Source organism: Aythya fuligula, chromosome 7 (genome assembly GCF_009819795.1).
Source record: "Aythya fuligula isolate bAytFul2 chromosome 7, bAytFul2.pri, whole genome shotgun sequence".
NCBI lineage: Eukaryota > Metazoa > Chordata > Aves > Anseriformes > Anatidae > Aythya > Aythya fuligula.
The window spans coordinates 8,744,373-8,767,684 of record NC_045565.1 but is presented as its reverse complement, the minus strand read 5'-3'; the positions used below and the strand labels follow the sequence as shown (position 1 = coordinate 8,767,684).

General features: G+C 45.5%; 1 long non-coding RNA gene across 2 annotated transcripts; it reads right to left on the bottom strand.

The window, feature by feature from the left end:
* Positions 1 to 567: 567 nt before the first annotated feature.
* On the bottom strand, positions 568 to 21,675 carry LOC116491177. 2 transcript variants are annotated; one of them, XR_004253466.1, is made up of 5 exons: positions 21,636 to 21,675; positions 1,132 to 1,197; positions 999 to 1,045; positions 772 to 908; positions 568 to 638 (listed from the first exon to the last, which is right to left on the bottom strand). It is a non-coding gene; the product is annotated as an uncharacterized LOC116491177 (long non-coding RNA). The 2 variants fall into 2 exon arrangements; XR_004253465.1 differs by lacking the exon at positions 21,636 to 21,675 and adding an exon at positions 1,273 to 1,341.
* Positions 21,676 to 23,312: the final 1,637 nt, after the last annotated feature.

Sequence of the window (23,312 nt, the reverse complement as noted above, 5' to 3'; positions counted from 1 at the left end):
ACACAGGCCCCTACAACCAGCACCCAACCCCCACCCCCGATGCCAGGCCCAAAGGTTTAGAAGCAGCTCCAAACCTCCTCCCTCAACCCAGGCTCCAACAGTGTACAAGCAGCTCCCAACCAACCCTCCCCTTCCCCCCCCCCCCCCCGCCCCGACACAGGCTCCAAGGAATACAAGAGCTCCCACCCCTCCCCCAGATGCTGGTCTCAACCCCCCCCCGCCCCCAGAAGCAGGCCCCAAAGGTGTAGAGTCAGCTCCCAACCCCCACCATGCTGGCCCCAAGGGTCTACAAGCAGCTCCCCCCTTGCCCCCAGATACCGGCCCCCAGACACAGACCCCAAAAGCCTAATCACAGGCCCTGAACTCTAGAGGCAGGCTCCAAAACCCAGGACAAAGCCCCAGTGGTTCGAGACAGGGCCCAAATCCCAGACACAGGCCCCAAACGCTAAACATATGCCAAAAAAAGTATTAGTGCTGGTGCCAAATGTTACAGTGTCTGTAAAAAAAAAAAAAGCCCAAAAGCCCGAGATGCTCAAGGCTGAGACGTAACTTGGCTTTTTGAATTACTGGAAAGCAGCTTTCATTCTCAGATAATTGTGTGCAGGCTAGATAGGATGGGGCTTCAGGCACCTCTTCACCTGAGGAAACACACTGCCATCAGGCACCGCTGTGCCAGACAAGCTTGTTCTGCTAGAACACCCTACTCAGATGCACTGTGGCATTCAAGTGAACTGCTTTCATGCAAATATAACGACTGATGTTACAACCCACCTTGCCTGTGGCACCTGATGAACAGAAGAGTAAGCCACCGCAGCGCTTCAAAACCATCCCTGCACGTGCCGCTCCTTGTCGCTCTCTGGCCTTATCTCATATCCTTATCCACTTCTGTGGAGAGCCTGCCACGGCACCTGCAAAGCAAGACGGACACCTTTCATAGTCACCTTGTGCTACTTGGTCGTTCTGCTCCAACCCAGCTCATGACCAGCCCCTCTTCTTACACAGCTCTTCAGAGTGCAGTTTGCTCCTTTGAGCCTGTGCGAGACACCTGTGAAAGAAAAAGAAACGCATAGGCCGATGCAGCATCCAAAGACACAGCACAACTAGGTAAGTTACTCTCATCTGCTCCCTTACCTCTGCCGCTTACCAGCCCCCGAGGCAGATGCTTCAATCTACCCTCTTCAAACAGCTACAACACCTCTAAAAGACAAAGAGGGGATGCTTAGAGGAACAGTGAGACCTACAACACAACTGCTACATCTGTTCCTCACTCACCTTGCCAGAGGCAGCTCTGCGTGTGACGTCCCAGGTTGTACACTGCGTTACCTAACCCTTACCGTAACCCTTACCCTAACCCTTCTTGTAATACACAATAAATGTTTGTTCATTGTCTTTTGTATTATAAAACAAGGAGTTCCGTTTGAGGAGCAGGAGTTGCAAAAGCTCCTGCTGAAGTAAGATGTATAATACTTGGCTAGACACTATGAAAATTCTTTTGCTTAATGTAACAAAAAGAGAACCCCTCCCCTTCTCTCCTTCTGCATCTCAGTTGCCTCTTTTGTTCAAAGACACTGCTGCAAAGTTCATGTAACCATCTCCTGATAAGTTGCTAAACTAGTGTATCAACATCCTGCATTCCTGTCTCACGCTGGGCCAACATGACCAAATAAAAAAAGAAGTTGAACCACAATGCGGAGGAAGACTACGGCCTTCATCTTCACGACCACCAGAGGGACAGAGACGACCCCCTAGCAACAGTGCGTGCAGTCGCAGAATACACCAGGATGTGCTGCGTAATCCTGAAATCACCAAGATATAAAAAGGGACCGTGGGGGGGTGAGGTGCGCGCCGTTGGCGGAGCCGAGACTCCCCGGCCGCCCAGCGCTGTTTTGCTTGCTGTTGCTTACTCAATAAATTCCTTTCTATTATTAATGCAATGCTCTCTGAAAATTAATTAAGGGGGCAACTTATAACAAATTTGGTGCCGTGACTCGGATGAAGGCAATCTGATTGAAAGACCTTCGGAGGGGGCGCCCCGCTGATTTCAGCGGCCTTCGCTAGGACTGCTTTCATTCAAATCCTTCACCGACGAACTCTAAATTCAGCAGCAAGCAAATAAAGCCGGCAACCCCTAGTAATCTTTGTGCACGAAGACTGAACGAGACTCAGGAGTGAGTAAGTATAGGCCGGTGATCCGTTCGGTTGGGGTTGGGTATCCTGGAAGTGTGTCGTTTGTGAGACTCCAATTGCGGACGAACGAGTGCGGGACCCCTCGGTAGTGCGGTTCCCACATCCCGCGAGGACTGGGCCACGAAAAAGGGGGAAGCGATCTTGTGTGTGTGTGAAGGTGCTTCCAGAAGATGGGACAGAAGAAGAGTAAGCCTTCTGGTCCCATGGTGGGGTACGTCTGATGTGTAGGTTACCCCAGGATTAATGATTAAAAAATTGGCAGATTCCCCTTTTAGGCGGGGAAGGAAATAAAGTAAAAATGATACATTATTGTGTTGAAGTTTGGGTGGTAAACAGATTCGAGGAGACCACCTTTACTGGCCCGTATTTTTTGTCCTTTTGAAGATTGGGTTTGCCAGGCCTAAATATTTATGTAAACTCAAAAGAACCTTTTAGTTTGGAAGAAAGTGAATATGCACATTTGTGGATCAGCTCAGAAACTCGAGCCAATTTATATCCTCTAAAAGAAAAAGGAGGGGATGGGAGGCACAAGAAAAACTGAGAATTAGAGATCCCAGCCCCACTGCCTCCCTATATTCCACCACCCCCACCTGCAGCCCCTCTGACTCCCGGGCTTCTTTATCTGCAACCCCAAGGAGATGCCAATAACAACTCTGATTCTAGCACTCAGGGACCAGTGACTAGGAATATGTGGCAGTCCCCATTAACTCCGGGGATGTCTGAGATTTTAAGAGAGACAGGAGGAGGGTAAGCGATCTTTAATGGCAACTGACATAATGTTTGCAGCTGCTGAGGAATAATTCTAACTGGAATAATAACTGTACATTGTATATTGTATATATATAAGCCCAGGCATTTTTGTTAAAGTGTTCTTTTATACATATGTTAATATGTAAATATGTAAATATAAGAACTGCCATTGAGGTTGTATGTCTACGGGAACAAATTTGCCCAGGCATTATCGGCTCATCAGGTTTAATGTCCTCAGTGTAATTGTCTACAGGACAGTTAATTTACAGTGGTCTGATTTTACGTTGTGTATCTGTATATTTGGGATTTTGGAGGGATTTGGGATTGACTAGTAAAGATCTTCTAGGAAAACGGTGGAATATTAACCACTGTAGATTACAATAGGAAAAGTTCAAAGCAAAGAAATCCCAGAGGAAAAGCCCTCATAGGATGTATACTAACACATGGAGGGATATAGTGGGGTGAGAGGGTACAGAAAGTAAAAGAACCCTTATCAAATATTGTAATCAAGTGGTGGCCACTTTATAACTAGAGGATGGAGCGGAGTGGCCCCTAAATGGAACTACTAATTATAACACCATAGTTACAGTCAGTGTTGTTTTTGTGGAAAGAAGGAAAACAGGATGAAATGTTAGTATTGATGTTGTTTCAGCATCTTGGAGGGAAAAGGTACGGAATTAAGCTGGCCCTGACCTGAGCCTTTGATGTCGCATTAGAAAAGTAAAGGCTAGAGAAAGATAAAGGAAGTGTTAAAGGTTTGTTGAAAGTGTTAAAGGTATTCGAAGTTGAATGAGCAGGGAAAGTGATGTAGGCATTATCTAAGAACAGTCTAGAAGTTTTGGTATATTTGCATATTTGCTGTGGTGTTTGTTCAGTTTCCCAAGCATCGGGAGGGGGAACAGCCTGCTCCACCTGGGCCTCTCCAGCTGGCCGCAGGGGGGCTTCGGCTCCAGCGCCTGGAGCGCCTCCTCCCCCTCCTTCTGCACTGACTTTGGTGTCTGCGGGGGGGTTTCCTCGCTCTCCCAGCCGCTGTTGAGCAGCAGGTTTTGTTTGTTCTTTGTTTGTTTTGTTTTCGTGGATGTGCTCTCACAGAGGCATGGACTGTGTTGCTATGGCTTGGCTCTGGGCAGCAGTGGGGCACCTTTAGGGCAGATGAAATTGTCCCTTATCTACCACGGGGAGGTTTCTGTTTTTGTTTTGTTTTGCTTTGTTTTTGTTTTTGTTTTTGTTTTTGTTTTTTTTTTTTTCACGGGGGCTGCCACTGCAGTTTCGCACCCCCACACCCCTCACACCCCCCGAACCTTGCCATCAAACCCAATACACTGGGCAGCTAAGTCATTATTGACTTGTAAAGTATCAGGATTAAATTAACTAATGAAACCCTAAATGTGATGGGGATAGAAGGAGTGGGATAATAGTGCACTTTTGGGGATACCAAGCTGAGACTAGGGGATAAAATGATCACCGGGCAATTATTGTATGTATCCAAGGCAGAGAACTAACTTGTTGGGAAGAGGATTTGATGACTAAATTGGGCATTCAACTAGTAAATTGTTAGACTGGAATAACAGTGTTATTAATGGAGTGCTCTCTGGCCCTGAGAGCAAATGTACATTGTATATTCACCTCTGACTGGAAAGACCCTGAAATGGGGGCGGAAGCAAACAATATAGGTGGACAATTTTACCTCAGGGGTTTACAGGGCCACCTATCTATTTGGGTAAATTCTAAAAAAGATTTTGGGGCAATTACAACCTCCCAAGGAGGTATTAATGTTACAAATATGTGGATCATTTTAGGAAAATCGATACTCCCTGATGGGAGAGAAATGCTGAATAAAGTGATAATGAGGCAAATATTAACTGTTTTACATCAGAAGATCATTGGGAGGTGCAAGCAATGTGTGATGTTGTTCCTAAGAAAGCATGTCTGTGTAGCAATATATACTTTAGGGAAGCACACATGCAGAGGATGTACTAATATGTCAAAAGGTAAATAAAAAGGTCTTCTGTAAACCTAATCTAGAGCGGGACAGGAGCCAGGGCTTTGACCTTTCCAAAGTATACAGGTAGACTTTACTGAGTTACTTGTTTGGCCTAATTGACCACCTGACTGAATGGGTGTAAAGCTTTACTGCAAGGATTAAAGCAGGCCTTAGAGATTGAGTGGGATTTTCACAGCCCTTGCACCCCTCCTCTTCTGGAAAGGTAGAGCAATGAATGGTGAAATTAGAAACAGCTAACAAAACTTGTGCTAGAAACTAAGGCTTCTTGGTAAAATGCTTATCTCTTGCACTGTTAAACATATGGACGCAGCCCAGAACTGATACAGGAATTCTCCTTTTGAAATGCTATATGGTATGCCCTATGACTCGGAATTGCCACTTGATCACCCTCAATTCTAATTAAGACTTGAAAGAGACTTTTTTAACACCACTGTGGGAAGGCCCCTATGGTTGTTTGCTTACCACAGAAACGGCTATTCGAACTGCGCAGAAAGGATGGACGCATGCCGGCCGAGTGAAAGGACCAATCCGGGAACGTAAATGGGAGGCAGCTCCAGGCCCTGACGACTTGAAGCTGACGCTAAGACGGACTCGATAAGTATTGTGTATTATCTGTGTATCGTGGGAAGGGGAGGAGGCCCTGTTTCGAAGGCTCCCTAGTAGGTTTCCCCTGAAGAACACTGCTGCTGCCAAGAAGAACCGATACCTTGTAGTTCGCTGCAACCAAACTGACAAGCGAGGCAGAGAAGTGAAAACGGTGGGGGACGGAGGGGCCGACAATTTAGATGGGCTCCGACCACATCCTACGATACATGGGATGTCAGTATCATCGTTTTGGTCAGCTATGGGTCTGCGCATCCCCACCAGCCTTTTAAATGGAGCTTAATCAGATGGGAGGATCAATTCATCATCCAGCAAACAACGACAGCGGGTGCTCCCAGTTTCCGCATCACATTATGTGAACCTGGCGTCAGTGGCAGCCATTGCTTTAACCGATCAGGATTTTATTTCTGCCCAAGTTCTAACCCAGGAAAGGTTGTACTGTAATTATCCAAACGCATATTATTGTGCATACTGGGGGTGTGAAACCATTGATACGGACTGGACACTCGGGGCTGGTCGGAATAAAATTCTTACAAGTGGGATATGGGCCGCAAGATTGTAATTGACAAGTGGATCCTCGTTACAGGTGGCAAGGGCATGGTATAGGGTATACAGGAACCTTCCATGGAAATGAAGAAATTTGCAAGGTTCTATATATAAATATAACAACTTGGACGATACTAGCTGGGTACTAGGAAAAATGTCAGATTTTACGAACACGGAACAGATAGGGGAGGACTCATACTAATAAAAAGGAGGATGCTGATAGGCAGTAGGACCAAATGAGGTATTGTCAGAAAGTGTCCAGGGAATCCAGCCTGCGGAAAATACTACAGTGCCAACCCTCAGCAGCCCTATGAGCTCAGGTGATAATTATACCAAGGATTCTATACCACCCTGAGGATTGTATGTATACCCAGCACACAGTGGCAAGTTACCATCTGGAAAGACGGGAACCATTCACGGCTCTAACTTCGGCCACCCTAATAATCCTGGGAGGAGCTGGAGTGGGGACCGGGGTAGCCTCGTTGGTTTAAACAAATCAAGAATTTACTTCCTTACACATTGCTGTGGACAGGACCTGACACAAATTGAACAATCCATCTCGGCCCTGGAAAATCTATCAGGTCACTTTCAGAGGTAGTATTACAAAATCGTAGGGGATTAGATTTGGTTTTATTTTTTTTTTACAACAGGGTGGGCTGTGTGCAGCCCTGAAAGAGGAGTGCTGTGTGTATGCTGATCACACTGGAGTGGTAAGAGATACAATGGCAAGACCCAGGGAAGGGTTGAAAAAAAAAAAAAGGAAACGGGAGAATGAAGCCTGACAGAGCTGGTACGAATCTTGGTTTAATTATTCACCTTGGCTTACTACTTTATTATCAACAATAACAGGACCTTTCTTGTTATTAATAATAGCACTAACTTTTGGACCATGTATTTTTAATAAATTGATTGCGATTGTAAAGGGACATTTAGAAGCGGCACATCTAATGCTCATACATGCCAAATACGAGCCAATAAGTACCAACAAAGGAATCAAGGAAACATTAGTTCTTAGTAGCCAGGCATTGCAGAGATTCAATGAACAAAATGAGTAACTAAAGAAAAAGGAGGGATTGTAATACACAATAAATGTTTGTTCATTGTCTTTTGTATTATAAAACAAGGAGTTCCGTTTGAGGAGCAGGAGTTGCAAAAGCTCCCTGCTGAAGTAAGATGTATAATACTTGGCTAGACACTATGAAAATTCTTTTGCTTAATGTAACAAAAAAGAGAACCCCCTCCCCTTCTCTCCTTCTGCATCTCAGTTGCCTCTTTTGTTCAAAGACACTGCTGCAAAGTTCATGTAACCATCTCCTGATAAGTTGCTAAACTAGTGTATCAACATCCTGCATTCCTGTCTCACGCTGGGCCAACATGACCAAATAAAAAAAGAAGTTGAACCACAATGCGGAGGAAGACTACGGCCTTCATCTTCACGACCACCAGAGGGACAGAGACGACCCCCTAGCAACAGTGCGCGCAGTCGCAGAATACACCAGGATGTGCTGCGTAATCCTGAAATCACCAAGATATAAAAAGGGACCGTGGGGGGGGTGAGGTGCGCGCCGTTGGCGGAGCCAAGACTCCCCGGCCGCCCAGCGCTGTTTTGCTTGCTGTTGCTTACTCAATAAATTCCTTTCTATTATTAATGCAATGCTCTCTGAAAATTAATTAAGGGGGCAACTTATAACAAAAGGGAGGCCCCAAAGACCCCCAAATGGAGCCTCCTAGAGTGAACAAGCACCTCCCAACTCCCCCAGGCACAGGCACCCCCCCCCCCCCAAACACAGGCCACAAAGGTGTATAAACAGCCCAGACCCCCCTTCAAGACCCAGGCCCCTATAGTGTACAAGCAGCTCCCAACCACCCACAGATGCAGGCCCCAACCCCTCTCAAAGGGAGGCACCTAGAATGCATGAGCAGCTCCCAACCCCCTAAACATAGGTCCAAAAGTGCACAAGCAGCTCCCAACCTCCCTCAAATACAGACCCCAAAAGTGTACAAGTAGCTCCCCCCCAGAGACAGGACCCAAAGGTGTACAACCAGTTCCCAACACCCCTGAGACACAGCCCCCAACCCCCCCCCCCAGACACAGGGCCCCAAATTCTACAAGCAGCTCCCAACCCCTGCCAGGCAGGCCCCTACCCTATACAAGCAGCTCCCAACCCTCCCCCCCGCCCTGAGGGAGGCCCCCAAGCTGATTAAGGAGGTATTGGGGAGGTATTGGGGAGGCAAGGACAATCCCCAGACATGGACTGTATATCTCGAAACAAGACACTGGAACTCATGATAAGGAAGCGGCAGACGGACAGAGAAACGAATGTAAGGACTATAAATCTCAAAACTGGACATTGGAATTCATTATAAAGATACAACAAACGGGAGAATTAGCAACAACCAGCTCTTGCAATTAAGAAACATGCCAATTCAGCAGATTCCTGACCAAAGGTGAAAAGTACACTGTGAGGAAGACTCGGGGTCTTCCTCCCAAAGACCCCTGCCCACGTCCCAAAGACCCCTGCCCACAATTCTTGGAAGGCTCTGCGCAGGCGCAAGGTGCCAAAAGACTAATTAGCATGAGAAGCGAGGGAAGGCGGGGATAGGTAATGCATATGTATAGGTGCTTGTAGAATATTGATAGATTGATTGTATAAATTCAAGACTGCTTTCTGCTTTGAGTATGCACGATAGGTGGAGAGATCCCCCGTGCATCCAGCGCTGCAATAAAGAATATACCACTTAAAGGAATTTCGGCTTCGATCTTTGAATCAATCTGGCACCCCAGATGGGACGACCTCTCTGCCGGACTGCAGGACCCGCTGGGGACAGGACTCCCTAGGGTACCCCCGGGATTTCCCGGAGGGACTCCTCGACTCACCGGATCACTGCGGAGGCAGACAAGGACCCCATCATTGTAAGTGAGTATATTCTTTATTCTGGTTTGGTTTTCTGGTAGACCGGTCATCTGGGACTGTCCAGTAAGTCGGAAGGTGACTTCTGCAGGACAGTATTTGGTATATACTTTGTGGTTAGTACCACAAGTATATCTGGGGACCTTGGGGTCCATCTGTATCTGGAACTGTCTGTAAGTCAGAAGGTGATCTTCTGCGAGGCAGTGTTTGGTATATACTTTGTGGTAAGCACCATAAGTATATTTGGGGACCTTAAGGAAAGAGCTCGCTTTAAGGTCCATCTGGAATTGTGTTGTCTATTTCGGTTTTCTGACTCATGGAGTATGGTATTTAACTTTGGTTATTGTTACTGTGATTTTGGCTATTTTTCTGGTGGTAATAGTAGGTTCGTGGCATTGTTATAAGAGAGATATCGTTACGGTGTTACACAGTTCGGTTTTCTGACTTATCGCATGTGGAATTTGACTCTGACTATTGTTATTGTGATTTTAGCAATATTGCTGGTAATAGTAGCTTTGTGACATCGCCACTGAAAGATATTGCGTGCCTGTAATTTTGTGAGTGATACATTTTTGTGATACACTTTTGTAAGTAACACATGTATTCTGAAAGTGTAAACTGGAAAATGGGGGGGCAAACAAGCAGTGAAATTTTAAAGAAAAGTGTGTTAGGATGTGTTTTAAGTCACTGGAAGGATATTGGAGGATCTGCCGGTGGAAGTGTGAACAGGAAAACATTGATAAAATATCGTAACCAGTGGTGGCCGCTTTATAAGCTGGAATGTGGAGAAAAGTGGCCCCTAAATGGAACTTTAAACCATAATATTTTGCTACAGTTAATGTTGTTTTTTGAGAAGCAGAACAGGATGAAATGTTGTATACTGATGTTTCAGCATCTTGGTGGGAAAAGGTAGGGAATTAAGTTGGCCCCTGACTGAGCCTTTGATGATGGCATTAGAGAAGTACAGGCTGGAGAAAGATAAAGGAAGTGTTAAAAGGGTTGTTGAAAGTGTTAAAGGTGATTGAAGTTGAATGAGCAGGGAAAGAGGATGTAGGAATGTTAATAGTTCTGCCTCTGCCCGAGGCAGAGATCTTAAAATCATGGGTGTTAGCCCTTTGGGTCAAAGGGACCATGATTGGTCCGAGAGAGTTGTCACAGAAACAGAAAACCAGTTAACTCTTAAAACAACCTGAGTTCATGTGCGAGCTCAGATTGCCGATGGGACCCGCTCAGGGAACTGTGGACAATTGCATTCCCCTGACCGACCCCCACTAAGACCCGAATCATCCTGAAAATTATGAACAGTTATACTAAAAGTAAAATACTAAAAAGTAAATACTAAAACCTGGATGAATTGGGAATTGAGAATATGCTTCCAACAAGGTCTAAAAGAAAGCCCTATGGAATTTTTGGACCAACTCTGAAATGTAATGAAAATAAATAAATAAATAAATAAATAAAACAAAACGGTTTGGACCTGGCTTCGGAGGACAAATTGACTAGCCTTTTCCTAGGATAATCGACCCCTGATTTCAACAGGAATAACGGGGACCTGGGGAATCTACCCTAGCGGATCCTCCACTGGTTATAATGAAGCTAGGGGAGGAATGGAAGTGAAATTTCTTATTGATATGGGGCAACGTATTCAGTTCTAAATCAAGCATTAATGCCTTCACAGAATTATTATGTTAGGGTAAAAGATGTGTTGTGGTTTAACCCGGCCGGCAGCTAAACACCACGCAGCTGTTCGCTCACCCTCCCCCTCCCTCTCTGGGACGGGGGAGAGAAATGGAAAGTGAAGCCCGTGAGTTGAGATAAAGACAGTTTAATAAGACAAAATAATAATAATAATAATAATAATAATAAGAATAATAATAATAATAATAAAAATAATAATAATAATACAATGATGATAATAGTACCACTACTAATAATGTGTACAAACAAGTGATGCACAATGCAATTGCTCACCACCTGCTGTCCGATGCCCAGCCTAACCCCGAGCAGTCCGGCCCCCTCCTCCTGGCTAGCCACCCCTATGTATTGTTTAGCCTGACATCAGATGGTATGGAATACCCCTTTGGCTAGTTCGGGTCACCTGTCCTGGGTCTGTCCCCTCCCAGCTCTTGCTGCACCCCCAGCCTGCCTGTTGGCAGGACAGAGCAAAAGGCTGAGGTGTCCTTGGCTTGGTATAAGCACTGCTCTGCAACAATTAAAACATCAGGGTGTTATCAGCACTCTTCTCATCCTAAGCCAAAACATAGCATTCTCCCAGCTACTAGGAAGAAAATTAACTCTGTTCTAACTGAAACCAGGACAAGGTGTAACCGAAAAGCCTTATTTTTGTGAACCTTTGAAGTACAAGTTAGGGAAACAATGGGGCATACACAGATTTTTATCTATGCCTAGCTCCTCATGGGCACTCTTAGGTAGAGATTTATTAGAGCAAGTAGGAGCAGAAATTGTCTTTGAAAAAGGGAAAATGGAATTAAAATAGGAGAAAAACAACTAATAAATGTGTTAAGCTTGGCACTAATACAAACTGACCCTAAAAGTGAAATACCTTTAGAGATCACAGATCAAGTATGTCCAGGAGTTTGGGCTACTGAAACCCCTGAAAGAGGTAAAACTGTGACCTTAATAATTATTAAATTAAAGCCAGGAGAGAAACCCATTAAGGTTAAGTAATATCCTTTGAGGACAGAAGATAGGAAAGGAATTAAAGAGATAATTGATCAATTTTTACAGTATGGATTATTGATTGAATGCGAATCAGAATACAATACACCCATATTGCCAATTAAAAAGGCAGATGAAAAAGTTATAGGCTAGTTCCGGATTTGAGGGCCATAAATAAAATCACTGAGGATATACATCCAGTAGTGGCAAACCCTTATACTTTGCTGACTAAATTAAAGAATAGTCAAGTCTGGTTTACCGTACTGGATTTAAAAGATGCCTTCTTCTGCCTAGGCTTAGCCACAGAAAGCCAAAACCTATTCGCCTTTGAATGGGAAAATCCCGATTCAGGCAGAAAGACGCAGCTTACGTGGACATTACTACCTCAAGGATTCAAGAATAGCCCCACTATTTTTGGAAACCAATTAGCAAGGCAACTCGAAACATGGATACCTCCGGACACTGAAGGTGCTTTGTTACAATATGTAGATGATCTCTTAATAGCTACCGAGACTAAAGGGAGTTGTATTCAATGGACTATAAGTTGTCTTAATTTTCTGGGTTTAAATGGATATCAAGTCTCTTGACAGAAAGTCCAGCTGGCTCAACAAAGTGTGACCTATCTGGGATTTGACATTTCGGAAGGACAACGAGAACTAGGAACTGAACATAAGGAAGTCATTTGCCGGACTCCAGAACCTCAAATGGTAAAGGAGCTACAAAGCTTTTTAGGAATGACAGGTTGGTGTCGCCTTTGGATTTATAATTATGGACTATTGGTAAAGCCTCTATGTGAATTGATAAAGATTAACCAGTCAAAGTTAGTCTGGACTGGAGAAGCACAAAAAGTCTTTAAACAACTTAAACAAGAATTGATGATTTTGAAATATCAAGCAATATTGGTAGAACAGGACAACGTGGAAATTGTGATAACTAATATTGTGAATCTAGCCTCTTTTCTTAGTGATGCTCCAGCACAACCTGTGATTCACGATTGTTTAGAAACTCTAGAGACTGTGTATTTCAGCCGACCAGACCTTAAGGAGGAGCCCATGGAAGATGCGGAAGAAACTTGGTTCACGGATGGGAGCAGTTTTGTTACGCAAAGACAACGTAAAGCTGGATATGCTATAACAACTACTCAGCAGGTAATCGAGTCTAAGCCTTTACCCCCTGGAACATCAGCTCAAAAGGCGGAGATAGTTGCTCTCACGAGAGCATTGGAACTGGCAGCGGGAAAAAGGGTAAATATTTGGACAGATTCTAAATATACATTCGGTGTGGTACATGCTCATGGAGCAATTTGGAAAGAACATGGATTGCTGACCGCTCAGTGAAAACACAAAGTATGCTGAAGTAATTTTAAAATTGTTAGAGGCTGTAAAACAACCAGAAAAGGTAGCTATCATGCATTGTCAGGGACACCAAAAGGGGAACACCGATTTTGAAATTGGAAATCAATTGGCAGAGGCTAAGCAGGCAGCTGAAATAACTGAGGTGAAGGCATTGTCTTTGATACCAGACGGTAAAATCCAAACTATATCCAAATTATACAAAAGAAGACTTAAAATTAATTGAAGATTTGAAAGGTAAAATGAAACCAGATGGATGAGTATATTTAAAAGATAACCACATAGTAATACCCTCTAGTTTGACATGGCCCATAGTTCTTACAGAACACAATAAAACGCATTGGGGAGCTGGCACACTGCATAAGAGCCTGAGTCAGACATTAGTGGGACGATATGATAAAACAAGTAACTCAACAATGTAGCATTTGCTTACACAATAACCCCAATACCAAGAATAGAATAAAATTTGGAATAATCGGTAAAGGAAATTATTTGGGGCAACAGTGGCAAATTGATTTTTCAGAACTCCCTAGAAAAGGGGGGTATCATTATTTACTGGTTCTGACTGACACGTTTTCAGGAAGGCCTGAAGCCTTTCTCTGTCAAACAAACAAAGCAAGAGAAGTGGTTAAAGTCTTGTTAAATGAAATAATACCATGCTTTGGGATTCTAGTAGCAATGTCTTCTGATAGAGGTTCACATTTTTGTGCACAAGTGGTACAACAGATAAGTAAGATTCTAAAGATAGATTGGCAACTGCATGCTCCTTATAGACCACAGGCAAGTGGACAGGTAGAAAAAATGAACCATTTAATTAAACAATAAATAGCTAAAATTGGATAAGAAGCTAATTTGTCATGGCCTCAATCCCTCCCTTTAGCATTACTTGGAATTAGAGTTAAACCTAGAATAAAAGGGAATTTGAGTCCCTTCAAAATCTTATATGGAAGGCCATAGCAATTTCTATTTAGTGGAGAGGACCTAACGCAGTTAGGATCAGAATATTTATATGCTTATATAACTGAACTTCAGAAACAATTAAATAAAGTACATACATTTGTTTTAGGGACCAGGGCTAGAGGGTTGGATCAACCAATCCACCCCTTTAAGCTCGGGGATTATATATATATAAAGACTTTTTCAGGACAACTCCTACAGGAAAAATGGAAGGAAAGTGGATGGGACCATACCAAGTATTACTGACAACACACACCGCCATTAAGATTAAGAAGCAAGCAGCTTGGATCCGCAATTCAAGGGTGAAGAAGGTCCCGGCGAGGATATAGACCACCACTCCAATTGGACCAACAAAATTACGGTTTTCCAGATCCTAATGATTGCAGGGGTGCGGTTCTCGGATTTGGGGTGGGCAACTTGGGATGAGAACTTACACCTGACCTTAATACAAACAATTTCTCAAGTAACTAATAAGACGAACTGTTGGGTATGCACCCATCTGCCACAGCATGGGAATAAGGGTGTATCGTTAATTGGGATTCCCTTGCCTGCAAACTTATCTTGGACTAATTTGTGGGAAAACACATCTTGGGGTCGAAAATATTAAGAAGTTTTGGAACTAGAAGTGAGTAGCTTCATGCCGTTAGAATCCTATTATGTATGTGTACAAAGGTGTAACCCGCGTAAGGGTATAGGAAAACAGCATTGTATAAATACGGATACTACCTATGTGGGAAATCAGACATCTTGTAATTGAACAATTGATATTAGTACGACTAGCGGCTGGGCAAATTCAACCAGCTGGACGGTTCCAGAAGGAAAAGGGTGGTATTGGCTATGCAATGATACAGCCCGTAAGGTCTTGCCTGAGAATTGGAAGGGAACTTGCACTCTTGGAGCGGTAGTCCCCAATATGACAGTACATGATGTAGTGCCTCGAGGTTACTTGAGAACTCATATGCGGAGAATCAGACGAAAAATTAACAATCCATTGATAGAGAGACACACCGCTTTTCATAGTTTCGTTCGATGGTTTATCCCATGGTTAGGAGTGAGTGAATTGGAAAAGGCAATAGTTAATATTTCTGCAATTATAGAGAAGTTAGAAAACAAAACTCTGGATGCTATAAAGGCTCAACAAGAAGAGATATCTAGTTTATCACAGGTAGTATTACAAAATCGGATGGCCCTAGACTTGTTACTGGCCGCTCAAGGGGGAGTCTGTACAGTAATAAACACAAGTTGTTGTGTGTATGTAGATCAGAGTGGAAGGATCTCTACCGACCTGGAAGAAATATGGAAGCAGACAAGGGTCCTACATGAGATCAGTAAAGATGATCTTTCGTGGAGTTTTAGTGAAATATGGAATAAGTTGACCTCCTGGTTGCCCAATTTTCAATGGTTGAAACAAGTGTTCATTGCTCTAATCGCATTAGTAGTGTTAGGAATATTTGTGTGCATCTTGTTTAGATGCCTGCTTTGTTGTGTTACTGTAAATAATGAAAGTATCTGATGCAAAAGAATTTGCATGGGAAAAGAAAAGGGGGGATTGATTAAGGAGGTGTTGGTGAGGCATTGGGGAGGCAAGGACAATCCCCAGACATGGACTGTATATCTCAAAACAAGACACTGGAACTCATGATAAGGAAGCGGCAGACGGACAGAGAAACAAATGTAAGGACTATAAATCTCGAAACTGGACATTGGAATTCATTATAAAGATACAACAAACGGAAGAATTAGCAACAACCAGCTCTTGCAATTAATAAACCTGACAATTCAGCAGATTCCTGACCAAAGGTGAAAAGTACACTGTGAGGAAGACTCGGGGTCTTCCTCCCAAAGACCCCTGCCCACGTCCCAAAGACCCCTGCCCACAATTCTTGGAAGGCTCTGCGCAGGCGCAAGGTGCCAAAAGGCTAATTAGCATGAGAAGCGAGGGAAGGCGGGGATAGGTAATGCGTATGTATAGGTGCTTGTAGAATATTGATAGATTGATTGTATAAATTCAAGACTGCTTTCCGCTTTAGGTATGCACGATAGCTGGAGAGATCCCCCGTGCATCCAGCGCTGCAATAAAGAATATACCACTTAAAGGAATTTCGGCTTCGATCTTTGAATCACTATCAAGTTCGTCGCAATGTGAGCTTCAGGTATTTGTTTCCTGGAGCGATCTCCCACTTCTCGTCACAAATGGGTCCTTTAACGTGGCTGGCATGTGTCCATCCTTTCTCTGCAGTCCGGATGGCTTTTTCTGCAGTAAGCAAAACAACATAGGGGCCTTCCCCATCGTGGTGTTTAAAAAAGTCTCTTTCCAAGTCTTTATTAGAATTGAGGGTGATCAAGTGGCAATTCCAAGTCATAGGGCATACCATATAGCATTTCAAAAGGAGAAATTCCTACATCAGTTCTGGGCTGCGTCCATATGTTTAACAGTGCAAGGGGTAAGCATTTTACCCAAAAAGCCTTAGTTTCCAGCATAAGTTTTGTTAGTTGTTTCTTCATTTCACCATTCATTCGCTCTACCTTTCCAGAAGAGGAGGGGTGCCAGGGGCTGTGAAAATCCCACTCAATCTCTAAGGCCTGCTTTAATCCTTGCAGTAAAGCTTTACACTCATTCAGTCACGTGGTCAATTAGGCCAAACAAGTAACTCAGTAAAGTCTACCTGTATACTTTGGAAAGGTCAAAGCCCTGGCTCCCGTCCCGCTCTAGATAGGTTACAGAAGACCTTTTTATTTACCTTTTGACATATAGTACATCCTCTGCATGTGTGCTTCCCTAAAGTATATATTCCTACACAGACATGCTTTCTTAGGACAACATCACACATTGCTTGCACCTCCCAATGACTCTTCTGATGTAAAACAGTTAATATTTGCCTCATTATCACTTTATTCAGCATTTCTCTCCCATCAGGGAGTATCGATTTTCCTTAAAATGATCCACATATTTGTAACATTAATACCTCCTTGGGAGGTTGTAATTGCTCCAAAATCTTTTTTAGAATTTACCCAAATAGATAGGTGGCCCTGTAAACCCCTGAGGTAAATTGTCCACCTATATTGTTGCTTCCGCCCCCATTTCAGGGTCTTTCCAGTCAGAGGTGAATATACATGTACATTTGCTCTCAGGGCCAGAGAGCACTCCATTAATAACACTGTTATTCCAGTCTAACAATTTACTAGTTGAATGCCCAATTTAGTCATCAAATCTCTTCCCAACAAGTTAGTTTCTGCCTTGGATACATACAATAATTGCCCCGTGATCATTTTATCCCCTAGTCTCAGCTTGGTATCCCCCAAAAGTGGCACTATTATCCCACTCCCTTCTATCCCCATCACATTTAGGGTTTCATTAGTTAATTTAATCCCTTATACTTTACAAGTCAATAATGACTTAGCTGCCCCAGTGTATTGGGTTTGATGGCAAGGTTCGGGGGGTGTGAGGGGTGTGGGGGTGCAAAACTGCAGTGGCAGCCCCCGTGAAAAAAAAAAAAAAAAAAAAAAAAAAAAAAAAAAAAAAAAAAAAACAAAACAAAAACAGAAACAGAAACCTCCCCGTGGTAGATAAGGGACAATTTCATCTGGCCCTAAAGGGGCCCACTGCTGCCCAGAGCCAAGCCATAGCAACACAGTCCATGCCTCTGTGAGAGCACATCCACGAAAACAAACAAACAAAGAAACAAACAAAAACCTGCTGCTCAACAGCGGCTGGGAGAGCGAGAAACCCCCCCGCAGACACCAAAGTCAGCGCAGAAGGAGGGGGAGGAGGCGCTCCAGGCGCTGGAGCCGAAGCCCCCCTGCGGCCGCTGGAGAGGCCCCAGGTGGAGCAGGCTGTTCCCCCTCCCCGATGCTTGGGAAACTGAACAAACACCACAGCAAATATGCAAATATACCAAAACTTCTAGACTGTTACTTAGATAATGCCTACATCACCTTTCCCTGCTCATTCAACTTCGAATACCTTTAACACTTTCAACAAACCTTTTAACACTTCCTTTATCTTTCTCTAGCCTTTACTTTTCTAATGCCGACATCAAAGGCTCAGTCAGGGCCAGCTTAATTCCGTACCTTTTCCCTCCAAGATGCAGAAACAACATCAATATACAACATTTCATCCTGTTTTCCTTCTTTCCACAAAAACAACATTGACTGTAATATGGTGTTATAATTAATAGTTCCAGTTAGGGGCCACTCTGCTCCATCCTCTAGTTTATAAAGTGGCCACCATTGATTACAATATTTGATAAGAGTTCTTTTACTTTCTGTACCCTCTCACCCCACTATATCCCTCCAATGTCTTAGTATACATCCTAGAGGGCTTTTCCTCGGGATTTGTTTGCTTTGAATTTTTCCTATTGTAATCTACAGTGGTTAATATTCCACCGTTTTCCTAGAAGATCTTTACTAGTCAATCCCAATCCCTCCAAAATCCACAATATATAGATACACAAGTAAAATCAGACCACTGTAAATTAACTGCCTGTTGACAATTACACTGAGGACATTTAAACCTGATGAGCCGATAATATGCCTGGGCAAATTTTGTTCCCTTAGACATACACCTCAATGGCAGTTCTTATATTTACATATTTACATATTAACATATGTATAAAAGAATACTTTAACAAAAATGCCCGGACTTTTATATATACAATATACAATGTACAGTTATTATTCCAGTTAGAATTATTCCTCAGCAGCTGCAAACATTATGCCAGTTGCCATTAAAGTTCACTTACCCTCCTCCTGTGCTTTTCTTAAAATCTCGGACATCCCCGGAGTTAATGGGGATGGCCACATATTCCATTCCTGGCTGGGGTCCGCCCAATCGCTATTTCTCGTAGGGGATATAATCCCTCCCTTAAAGCAGATTTCTGATTTCTTGCCCTGCTTCTGGTTACCGGCCCCTGTGTTTCATGATCCGATTCCGATTCTGCTGGATTAGCTAATTCGGGGAGTCCATTAAGGACAGGAGCCGTTGGTGCGGGAGGTGGAATATAGGGCGGGGGCGGTGTCCGGACTTCTAAGTCCTTTCTCTTTTTATCCCACCCTCCTTTTTCTTTTAGAGGATATAGATGCGTCCTCGTATCTGAATTTATCCAGAGCTGCGCATACTCACTTTCTTCCAGACTAAAGGGTTCCTTTGAGTTTAGATAAATATTTAGGCCTGACAAACCCAATCTTCAAAAGACCCAAATACAGGCCAGTAAAGGTGGTCTCCTCGAATCTGTTTACCACCCCAAACTTCAACACAATAATGTGTCATTTTTACTTTATTCCTTCCCTGCCTAAAAGGGGAATCCTCCCAATTTTTAATCATTAATCCTGGGGTAACCTAACATCAGATGTTACCCCACCCATGGGACCAGAAGGCTTACTCTTCTTCTGTCCCATCTTCCGGAACACCTTCACACACACATGCATAGATCGCTTCCCCCTTTTCGTGGCCCAGTCCCTTGCGGGATGTGGGAACCGCACTACCGAGGGGTCCACACTCGCTTCGTCCGCAATTAGACGTCTCGTTTGTTGTGTTCCAGATGCCCAACCCCAACCGAACGGAACACCGGTCTATACTTACCCACCCCATGGGTCTTCGTTCAGTCTTTGTGCACAAAGGATGCCTGGGGTTTACCAGTTTTATTTGCTTGTGTCTAATTTTGGGTTCGTTGGTGAAGGATTTGAATGAAAGTAGTCCTAGCGAAGGCCGCTGAAATCAGCAGGGCGCCCCCTCTGAAGGTCTTTCAATCAGATTGCCTTCATCCAAGTCATGGCACCAAATTGTTATAAATTAGACCACACAATTTTCTGGTCTATTGAAATTATTTTATTAATCAAGTAAGCAGGCACAAACAAAACAGCGCTGGGCGGCTGGGGAGTATCCGCTCCGCAACAGCACGCAACTTCCCTTTCCAGGGTTGCTGTTTTATAGCAGTCGAATTCCAGCTTATCGGGACTTGTTGAACTGGCTGAGGCTGCGCAGTCTATTGTTGAGAGGGGGGTCGTTGTTCCTCTGCTTCGTGTTCAGGTGGGGGAAGTGAAGTGGCAAAAAGGATGTCTTGTGGTAAGGAATTTCACAGAGTCTGGTTTCACTCAAGGATGTTTACCCAACACCCCCTCCTGCTATTTGCTTGCTTAATCCTCCACCTTATAAAGGCCATTAAATTGTACAACCTTATCTCCTCAGCTGATTCTCCAAATTCCTCAAAGACAATGAACAAACCCCCACGAATTTATCATATCAACCCCCTAAAGCTAATGACACTGACCTTAATCCAAACCCCAAACTGCCCCTAACCCCAGACAACCAACAACGAAACACACACACACAAAGATGGAAACTACAAAAAGGCAAAACCCTGGATACAGGCCCCAAATCACAAATACACAACCAAAACGCTACAGAAAAGCCCCAGATGCAGGCCCCAAATGCTACAGCTAGGGCCTCAAAAGCTCAAGATGCAACCCAAAGCAAAATGCAGACCCACAAACGTTACAGAAAAGCCTCCAAACCAGGCTGCAGAAGTCTACAAGCAGGCCCCAAACTGCCAACAGAAGCAGGCACCAACCACACCCAGATGCAGACCCCAACTGCCCACAAGCAGCTCCTACTCCACCACCCCCTCCCAAGGAACTGGACTCCACACAGACACTGCCCAAGACCCGGGCCCGCCCCCGCCCCCCCTCACCTCCCCACCCTCCCCCCCGACACAGGGTACAAGCAGCTCACAACCCGCCCCTTCAGAGAACAGTCCCACCCCCCCCCCCCCCCGAAGACATGGGATGCGGAGGTGTACAACCAACTCCCAACTCCCTCCCCCTCAAAGGGAGGCCCCAAAGACCCCCAAATGGGGGCTCCTAGAGTGAACAAGCACCTCCCAACTCCCCCAGGCACAGGGTCCCCCCCCCCCAAACACAGGCCACAAGTTGTATAAACAGCCCAGACCCCCCTCCAAGACCATGGCCCCTATAGTGTACAAGCAGCTCCCAATCACCCACAGATGCAGGCTCCAACCCCTCTCAAAAGGGAGGCACCTAGAATGTATGAGCAGCTCCCAACCCCCCTAAACATAGGTCCAAAAGTGCACAAGCAGCTCCCAACCCCCCTCAAATACAGACCCCAAAAGTGTACAAGTAGCTCCCCCCCTGAGACAGGACCCAAAGGTGTACAACCAGTTCCCAACACCCCTGAGACACAGGCCCCAACCCCCCCCCCCCAGACACAGGGCCCCAAATTCTACAAGCAGCTCCCAACCCCTGCCAGGCAGGCCCCCTACCCTATACAAGCAGCTCCCAACCCTCCCCCCCCCTGCCCCGAGGGAGGCCTTCAAGGCCCCCCACAAACACAGGCCCCTACAGTGTACAGGCAGCTCCCAGCCACCCCCAGATGCTGGCCCCAAAGTTGTACAAACAGCTCCCAGCCACCCTGCAGAAACAGATTCCTACATTGTACAAGCAGTTCCCAGCCCCCTAGACACAGGCCCTGACCCCCCACAGATGCAGGCCCCAAAGGTGTACAAGCAGCTCCCACCCCTCCCCCAGACGCAGGTCCCCAGCCCCCCCCCCCCAAAACAGGCCCCTACAACCAGCACCCAACCCCCTACCCCCGATGCCAGCCCCAAAGGTGTAGAAGCAGCTCCAAACCTCCTCCCTCAACCCAGGCTCCAACAGTGTACAAGCAGCTCCCAACCAACCCTCCCCTTCCCCCTCCCCCCCACCCCCCTCCTACCTGACACAGGCTCCAAAGGAATACAAAGAGCTCCCAATGCAGGTCTCAACCCCCCCCCCCCAGAAGTAGGCCCCAAAGGTGTACAGTCAGCTCCCAACCCCCTCAATGCTGGCCCCAAGGGTCTACAAGCAGCTCCCCCCTTGCCCCCAGATACCTGGCCCCAGACACAGACCCCAAAAGCCTAATCACAGGCCCTGAACTCTAGAGGCAGGCTCCAAAACCCAGGACAAAGCCCCAGTGGTTCGAGACAGGGCCCAAATCCCAGACACAGGCCTCAAACGCTAAACATATGCCAAGAAAAGTATTAGTGCTGGTGCCAAATGTTACAGACAGGCCCAAAAGCCCGAGATGCACAAGGCTGAGACGTAACTTGGCTTTCTGAATTACTGGAAAGCAGCTTTCATTCTCAGATAATTGTGTGCAGGCTAGATAGGATGGGGCTTCAGGCACCTCTTCACCTGAGGAAACACACTGCCATCAGGCACCGCTGTGCCAGACAAGCTTTTTCTGCTAGAACACCCTACTCAGATGCACTGTGGCATTCAAGTGAACTGCTTTCATGCAAATATAACGACTGATGTTACAACCCACTTTGCCTGTGGCACCTGATGAACAGAAGAGTAAGCCACCGCAGCGCTTCAAAACCACCCCTGCACGTGCCGCTCCTTGTCGCTCTCTGGCCTTATCTGTGGGATTATTCTGGGTTGTGCCTGCGTGCATGAAAGGAGGGGTCTGGGGTGCCTGCGAGCACAGTGGGAGGGGTCCTGGGTATCTGGGTGGGACGCTTTGACACTATATAAGATAATGTCACGCAGTAATAAATTGGCTTACGGCACAGAACGCTGGTCGTTGTGTCCGTTTGTCCTGGGGCTTTCGGTCGGGTTATCCTACATATGGTGACCCCGACGTGATACGAACCCCAACGTGGAACTGGTTGGCGCGAGTTAGGCGCGGCGCGAGTTAGGCACGGTGTGTACCTGCTAGGTACGTGGGTGGCCATGGGGCCTGGAGTCGATGAGGTGGTGAGTACTTTAAAATCCTTGGCCAAGGAAGTAGGAATAACTTTACAAAAGAAGGACATTCGGTCCCTCTTGTTTTGGGTGACACGCCGGAATCTGGCGGGGTCTCCTGTCCATTGCCTGAGACAGGCTACTTTAGAAGCAGTGGGACGGGATTTATGTGACAGTGCTTGCATCGGGAACAAAGAGGCGCAGACTTTATTACCGACCTATGGGTCGGTGCGAGCGGTTTTGGAAAAGGTAGCCAACGAGGCATGCCTGTGGGCTACTGTGCACTGTATGCTTTTGTCCGATGGGGACAGTGAGAATAAGCAGGCTCCTATGGAGCTGCCGATAATAAACAATCTAAAGGAAGGGTCAGGGCAGGAGAAGGAGGAGGCTCGATCGGGGGATGAAAATAATGTGGAGCAGGAGAAAGAAGAGGGTGGGAAACCTTTTGTGGCCCCCCTGCGAGTTCGGTTGGATTGTGAAAGAATAGCAACACCTAGTGCTCCTCCAGCGGAAGGGAGCACAGTACATACTTCATCGGACGGGTCCTTTTGGGGGGTAAATAAGAAGGGCTCCCTTATTCTG